Source organism: Epithele typhae, assembly GCF_022376455.1.
Source record: "Epithele typhae strain CBS 203.58 chromosome Unknown BXZ73scaffold_145, whole genome shotgun sequence".
In the NCBI taxonomy this organism is placed as follows: Eukaryota; Fungi; Basidiomycota; class Agaricomycetes; order Polyporales; family Epitheliaceae; genus Epithele; species Epithele typhae.
Window position 1 is genome coordinate 51388 of NW_025954336.1, and position 8150 is coordinate 59537.

At 57.8% G+C, this 8150-nt stretch overlaps 1 non-coding gene across 1 annotated transcript; it reads right to left on the reverse strand.

Moving 5' to 3' along the window:
• Window positions 1-6222: 6222 nt before the first annotated feature.
• Window positions 6223-6296, reverse strand: BXZ73DRAFT_t211. The gene has a single exon. It is a non-coding gene; the product is annotated as a tRNA-Val (tRNA).
• Between the last annotated feature and the right edge of the window lie 1854 nt (window positions 6297-8150).

Sequence of the window (8150 nt, forward strand, 5' to 3'; positions counted from 1 at the left end):
TGCGGCAGTCCCTCCTTCCTTCTGTGTAGCTATTCTCTCTGTTGTCAGGATGCTCGCCACCAGGAGCTACCCAATCTGACCCCACCTTTGTTGTTTCCGTTTAGAGCCCTTATCCACCGCATGCCGTTATGGGTTTATTGTGTGGTGCTGTGCTGACGAGGCGGTATTCCCTTGACTCCAGACGGCGACCAGCTGTAAGTTCCATATTCGTGACAGCCCAGCTCTACTAGCTTTACCATGAAGTCGTTCTGGTCGAAGGCTCTGCTGACGTTCGTTGTGCGTTTTCTCCATGTTGACTATGGTCTGACCCTGCCGCTGCAGATATATCGTTCAATTACATCGAAAGTAACCCACGACATCCCACACAAACGGCAGTGTCCCACTGGCCTTCGTCTTCCACAATCCATTTGCGCTTCTCACCTTGGCTCTCCTCGTGGTACTCATGCACAACACCGCACCGACCTTCTCTCGGTTCCTGTGGATCCATGGAATGCACTGCCTTCTCGTTCTGCCGGGGGGCCGCCAAGGAAGACACAAATGGCGAGCGGGATCGCGATTCGTATTGTCATCAACAACGATTTTGCGTTGCCTTCTTGACCGATATAATGTGCTGTCCTAGCCTCCGCACGGCATTCGCATACTCCACGTCCCCACCCCCATCGACTCGCCACTTTCCCTCGCCACGTTATCGTTGGGCTACATTGTTCTGGTCTCAAGCACAGCGATATGCGTACGACAAGGTTGCGGACCGAAGAAAGCTCTCCGCACCTTATAGCCTCTTCCGATACGTGAGTGTTTCTCTGATGCTGCTCCCCATCACCCTCATCCTCTCGCGTCCCTTTAGACGTACAACAAATCCTGAAGCTACTCCCCAGAAGAGCGAGGGTCAGTTCAAGAGGAATCCGACAGTCGACTCATATCTGGCTCGTCTTGAGCGCATACTCCCCGATTTGCGCGCACACCGAAAGTACTGGGGGTACGTCGCCTTTGAACGAGCATGCTTCCGGCCCATGCTGATCATTCCCTTTTTTCGACCAGTACGTTCACGCCATGGGACCCCGACATGTGCGACGGCGGTTTCGCAAGACTCCGACGGTTGTGCGACCATCCAGACGTAGAGTGTATTTACCACTCGTTCAAGGTCAGGTGCGCTCGGTGCCACTACCTGGTCACTTTGACGACCAGAGACTGGTTCGACGAGCACAAATGGAACGCTCACCATAGAAGATGCGCGAGCAAGTCCAACGCACAACTGGCGTCTGTGAAGGTTGCGAATGATCTGTGGCTTCCGGAGCAAGAGGAGGAAGTGCGTCGGGAGCAAGCCGAAGATATGAAAGAGCGTTTAAGGTACCTTCGGAAAGTCGTCTCGAAGGAGACTGAGGGAGAGAAAGCGCGGCGGCGGCACCTTGACGACCTCCGGGAAGCCTCTGAGAAGCTGAAAAGCATGGAGGACTCAATTCGGGACCATCGACTGAGGATCCAGAGTTGTCTTGCCGGTGAGCCCCATCCATTTGAGTTCTCAACTGTACCGTTGCTGACGTCTGCCCCTGGCAAGACGATACACAATCGCCTGCTCGCCTGCTCTCGGAAGGTCCATGCCAGCACACGCCTATACCCTCGCATACTGCACTCCATTCATCCGAGGTTAACCATAGCTCGCCCCTCTCACCTACCTCTAGAATTCCTCGAGGCTCTGCTGCGACCGTTCATTCTTCCGGCCCTCTATCTCCAACGTCCCCACTTCCGTCAAGTCCCCATCTGGTCAACCCACCCCTCGGAACACCCACCCCTCCTCTATCTCTGGGTAGGAGAGGGCTTGACGTCGTCGCAGGCGCACAAGCTGGGGCGCCGCCAGACCATCACCGGGATGAAGAGCTTCGCGCGCTAGAGCTACTTGCCATGGAGCAATTCGGAGCGCGAGTCCTTGCCTCGAAGTTCTTCACCGTCCGTTCTCCCAGCCACCCTTCGTCCGACGTCGTCTCTTCGGACACCGCAGGCCCTCAAGCAGCTTCAGGATCGACTGAAGCACCCTCGACACCTGCCCCTCCTCGTGCCGCCACTCCTTCCAGCCCCACTCCCACCCGGCTTGTGACCCCAACGGCTGCGCCGAACCCGGCTCCCATGCGCCGTTTCACCCGTCAAACTCGAGAGAACGTGCCGCCCGCCACGAGGGCCGCCCTCGCCACCGCTGCAGCAGCGGCACTAAGCTCGCCGCCGCGAACGCGCGGCAGGAAGCGCGCGGCCCCGGACGACTTGACGCAAAACCCTCCCCCGTCCTGCGCCGATGAAGGCGGTCTTCGTCGGAGCAAACGGCGGCGAATCAGCACGAGGAGACCCTAGCTAGTTCACCATGTCTTCGCTCTTGTTAGGTTCTCTCCCGCTCGAGACAGGGCGCGAGACTCCTCTTGATAAATCCTTGTACGTCGCGGTGCCCACGTCGCCCGCGGCTACCCACGCTTCAGAACACCAAGGTAAGGGCAAGAGACGTCCGACTGGAGGATGAAGATCTTGTGACTCGAAGTGCCTTGTACCCATGTATTATATTTAAATTTGTTGTTGTGGTCGTGCCGTTGTCTTCCCTTACATTGCTTTGTATATCTCCGAACATGTTGAATGCATTCCAGCACGCATGAAACCATTCTTGTCATTCCTTGGACAGAGTCCAATGCTGTCCGTCCGTCGTCGCTCAGCGATGGTGACCCCGCATTTCAGCCTCATGATTGCGGACACCGTGAGGCAGAAATGGCCGTGCGAGAAACCGGGCGAACAAAGTACTATAAGGCGACACAGCAAAGCAATAACATATAAAGCAAATCCCGCATACAGACAAACGCGCACTATGTACCACGAACGGGATGTCCCTGCTGCAACCGTTGTATCGTGTTCGCCCGTAACGGCGTGTCCGCGAACAACGCCTTGACGAGCTTAACAAGCTCCTCAATCTCGAAGTCGACCAGCGCGCCCTCCTCGAACAGGTACGAGATGTCCGCGATGGAAGCTTCCTGTATATGCCGCGATATGATGAGCATGTATTCTTCTGAGAAGTGGAAAGACGACGCACCAGCAGGTCAGAGAGGTATGAGAACTTGAGCCACGAAGGGACGTAGGACACAACGAAGGAGGGCTGCTCGGGATCCTCGACGAAAAGGCCCTCCAGCGAGTTCATGATGTGACACAACTCGCAGAGCTTATGTGACTCCGTCTCCGTGATGTCCTCCAGGGAGAGGATATCGCCCAAGATACGCGACAGGGCGCACTCCACAAGCGTGCCAAGCGCCTCGTAGTATCGGCTCTTCATCAAAACGGCCTGGAGACCGAGACGTGCTCAGCGGGGAAGGGGGTGGTAGACAAAGGCGCACATACCTTCCATTGGGGCGCTATCCTCCGTATCCGCTGCAAGACCTCATTGACCGCGCTCTCGCACTCGTCGTACCGGTCTTGAAGATGCGTGTCTATGAACCCTCGCGCCTCTTCCAGTGTCTCCTCAATCACCTTCTCCTCGCGGCTCTAAGACCCACTTCAGCCCCCTCCACTTTAAACGCAACAAGCGATCGAAAGGAACACTCACTACAGCATCCTCATACCAACTCTCAGACAGCACCCTCAGCCGCTCCACACCCTCCTCCAGTTTCCCCCGCGCCGCGACCTGCGTTCCCGCAAGCGTCGTGACCACCCGCCGGACCTCCTGGCCCACGAACATGCAGTCGTTCGAGAACCGCATCGGCTCCTTCGCCGCCTGCTTGAGCTGCACCGCGTTCGTGACCGGGACGAGCGCGCGGAAGAGCTCGAGCGCCATCGGCGCCGCCTGCAGGACGATGTCGCCCGGGGCGGAGGACGTGCTAAGGGTGCCGGACGCCGCGAGCTCGGCGCCCTCGCGGAGGACGTCTTCGACGAGGCGGAGCAGTGCCTTCGTGCGCCCGGAGACGGCGTACGACTCCGTGACTTGGAGCGGCTTGAGCATGGGGGGTGGGGCGTGGTGGGGAGGTTGTACTGGCTGGGATGGGAGAGGAGGATGTGAGCTTGATGGAGCAGGGGCTGTCTCCGCGCGAACGGACATCGTTGGAAGCGTCGAGGCGACTGGGGAGGTCGGTAGACTCTTGTTCCCAAACCGTTTTTCCAACCCTTTCGCCTGCTTCGGTGCCTTGACCGGAGTGACGGGCTTCTCGTCCCAGGTATCGTCCCAGGGCGAGTCGTCCTCGACCGCAATGGACTCATCAGGAATCTCTTCAGCGTCGTCGTTCCAGCCCCATGCATCGCCGGGGTCCTCCGCTGATTCTTCCGCGGGTGCTGCTGGTAGGGGCGCAGGCTGAGGCTGAGGCGGTGATGCAGGTGCTGCCGGGGGATTCGGGTTAAGAGCTTCCGTCTCCGCGTCGAGGTCGTCATCGAAGCCCCAGTCATCCGTCGGAGACTCGTCAGTCTTCTTCGCCGGTTCCTCTTCGAAGCCCCACGCATCGTCCGCCACAGCCCCCACCTCCTCAGCATGCCCGTTCGCGGCCGCTGCTTTCCCATTCACGACGACCGGCTCGTCGACGACCTGAATGGGGATGATCTTCTCCTGAGCAACAAGAGGCGCGTCGACGCGGAAGGCGCTGCTGTCATCATACTGCGCGACAACGACGACACGGGTCTTGTCCAGGATGTCGGCCCGCCGCTTGCGCTCGTAGTGGTGACCGACGGCGTCGGCCCATGACTTGATGCCCCGGTCGGCGCCGCTCTCCCCGAACATCCTCATGATCACCGTGTCTTCCATTTCGACTGCTCGCTTTGTGAGGTCGAGGAACGCAGGTAAAGTAGCAAGAGACGAGGCCAGATTAGGGAGGAGTAGATGGTTGAGGATTGCGGTACGAAGGGAGGTGCAAAGGGAGAGCGGGAATGCCTTGCGCTCTGGAGGTGGGAGGTGGGGGAAGAGGTGGTCGTTGAGGAAGGTCATGGTGGTTACCAGGTTGTCGAGGTGTAGCGTGAGGTCATGGGTGTTTGGAGGACCTCGCCGAAGGGACAGTTTATACTCCACCATGCCCGTCATATCTTCCGTCTTCTCATGCAGTAGTTGGAGAGGCTGCTTCAGGACATATTCGATGCAGTGTGCAATTATGTCGCGCCGTAGGGTAGATAGGTGCATGGAGAGAGTGGAGGGTGACATCGACTGCAGGATGGCGGAGAGACCAATCACGGCATCCATGTTCTCACCATTAACTGCCGTAGGAAGCGAGGGTCCATGGCGATATGCGCGTGGTGGCACGGCTTGCACAGAAGACTTGACCACTATTTCCGACGCTGTAACCGATATACTCCTCGAGTAGGCGTCCAAGAGCTGCTCCTCCGTCCGGTTTTGCAGCGCCGCGCATCTTCGCTGGTAACACACACCATGTTCACAACTGCACCAAAACGTATGAATGGCCACGCACCTTCATGTCACCCATGACTTCACTCTTCAGCAGGGGTAGCGGAGCCTCCGCAATCATCTTCCCCAGCGAAGCGCACGCAATCGTCGCGTCCGCGAGCTCCGCCTTCTCCACCAACCGCGTCAGACGTCGCAGCTCGTTTCTGCTTTGCAGCAAATGTGCGAAAGCGTGATGTCGTGCGCGCACGTCTGCGGCGTTTTGCGCAACCGCCGCATGGCTAGTGAGCGTGTTGACGAGGGTGGGTACGAGACCTGACTTGAAGACGGCGTGGGTCGAAAGTTGGAGAGAGGGTAGATAGGCGGCTCACCTGAGGGTTTGAGATACTCTCTTCCAGACTGTCTACATTGTGGGACAGGGAATGGAGCCGCTCTTGTACGGCGATGGAGGAAGCGAGCTGCCTCTCAAAGGCGGGGAGGTCGCTGGAGATGCGCTCGTGTATGCGTTGCTTTCGGCCTGGGTCAGGGTGGATATATGCGCTCTGACGCGACGGGAAAACTCACCTTTGTTTGCCTAATGGTGTCGTTGAGCTCAGACACCCATGAGGAGGCTAATTCCGCACTCAGCGCCTTGGCCGAGGTCTCAGAGACTTGGGTGAGGATTTGGGTTGAAACATCACGAGCATCTTTCTTGCGGGGAAGATGCGAGGGCAGAGGGAAGGCCATAAGGGTTATGTTACAGGTAGAGCCACGATGGGAATGACCGTGGCTGGTGGTGGCAGGAGAGAATCATGACAAGAGTAAGACGCGCTTCCACGTCTGCATACAGCATGCACGTCATAAGTTCCCTCCCGAGCGCTTGACCAAAGTTACCGAAGTAAAAATGAGTCGACCCAGGCTCGAACTGAGGACCTTCTGTGTGTTAGACAGATGCGATAACCAACTACGCCATCGACCCATACGTGCACTGATTATGGGGAATACTATGGCGTACCCCTGCTCAGGAAAGTGCAAGCCGCCGCCGCTTCCTTACCATGCGTCTCGTCTTCTCCCATGCTCTCCTTCTCCAACACCGCTCGTTCTTATCGAGAAGCCTTTATCACTACTCAAGCACTCACCAATGTGGTTTCAACTCATCGGTCGTGCATCGGAACGACAGAAAATGGCCTACCCCGCATGACCCAGCATTGAGGGGCATATTCTTGGAATAGTGTGTGCTATGTTTGCTCGTCCTCGTCGCTTGTAAAGCCAACCTTGTCCCGCTCCCAACAGATATATGGCTTCCGGGCCCACACTACTCCAATCCGGCATCGGGTGCCGTACTTTAGTCACTGACCCCTACCGATGATTCAACGTCATCAGCGACCGGACTCCCCGAAACTCGCATTTGTCTGTCAGCATGCAGTAAGAGATTCGGTGCACACTCGGATGAACGGGCTATATGTCGGCTCCCTTGAGCATGTATACAGCTATCGACCTGACGACCAGTTGGAGCTTGTTTTCCCGAGGAAGCTTCTCTGCGTCCTCGGAATCAGCATCTCGGGCTTGGGTTGGCCTCTAATAGGTGCACAACGGACTATGACGCGGTATCATCTTCTATCTCGTCCACGGGTAGCCGAAGACTACTCGACACCTCGGATATATCGTCTTCACATGGATCACGCAACATTCAAACAGGCCTCAAAAACGGTTCCGAACCACTCACGTGTAAAGACGGTGGTCCATACATGCAGCAACAAGCAGCATGGGTGCAGAATCCTGTCTGCTATAAAAGAAGCCCCGAGCAATGGTCAACCTGCAGCACTCCGTGCCTCACAGCATCACGATGTTCAAGTCCGCCCTCGCTCTTGCTGCGTTCGTCGCTTCAGCGGCTGCCCACTGTACGTCCCTCCTCTACCCTTCCACCATTCTTCAACCGCTGACACCCGCCTTCAGACACCTTCCCCTCACTCGTCGTCAACGGCACGACGACCCCCGCCTGGATCAACGTTCGCCAGACGAACAACTACAACACCCAAGCGCCCGTCACCGACGTCACCTCCGCCGACTTCCGCTGCTACGACTCCGAGACGGACCCGACCGCGGAGACGATCACCGTCGCCGCGGGCACCGAGATGGGGATAATGTCCGACGGCACGATTTACCACCCGGGCGTCGTGAACGTCTACATGGCCAAGGCCGACGGCGACGTCACCGACTTCGCGGGCGACGGTTCCGTCTGGTTCAAGGTCTACCAGATCACCGCCGTCACCGACGGGGGCTCGAGCATCACCTTCCCGGCCGAGGGTGTCCCGGGCGTGACCTTCACGCTCCCCGCGGCGCTCCCGACTGGTCAGTACCTGGTTCGCATGGAGGCGATCGCGCTCCACGTCGCGCAGACGTTCGGCGGCGCGCAGTTCTACGTGAGCCGTTGCTGCTGTTGGCTGTGGTCTTGTGCTAACACATTCGTACAGGTCTCGTGTGGCCAGGTCAACGTCGTCAACGGTGGCAGCGGCACGCCTGGGCCCCTCGTCGCCATCCCTGGTGTCTACACTGGCTACGTGCGTGCTTTTCCTGCGTTTTCCTGTTTAGAGGCTTATCATCTCGCGCTGCATCCTGCAGGAACCCGGCATCCTCATCAATATCAACGTGAGTTTCTTTATGACGGTCTCGCAATCTCGATACTCACCAACTCTGCTACAGTACCCCATCCCCACCAACTACACTCAGCCCGGTCCCGCCGTGTGGTCTGGGTGAAAACCTTTGCATTCGCTCTGCATCCCCTGTACGCTGCTTCCGAGCCTGCGCTCCGTAGTCCAATAAGCACACGTTC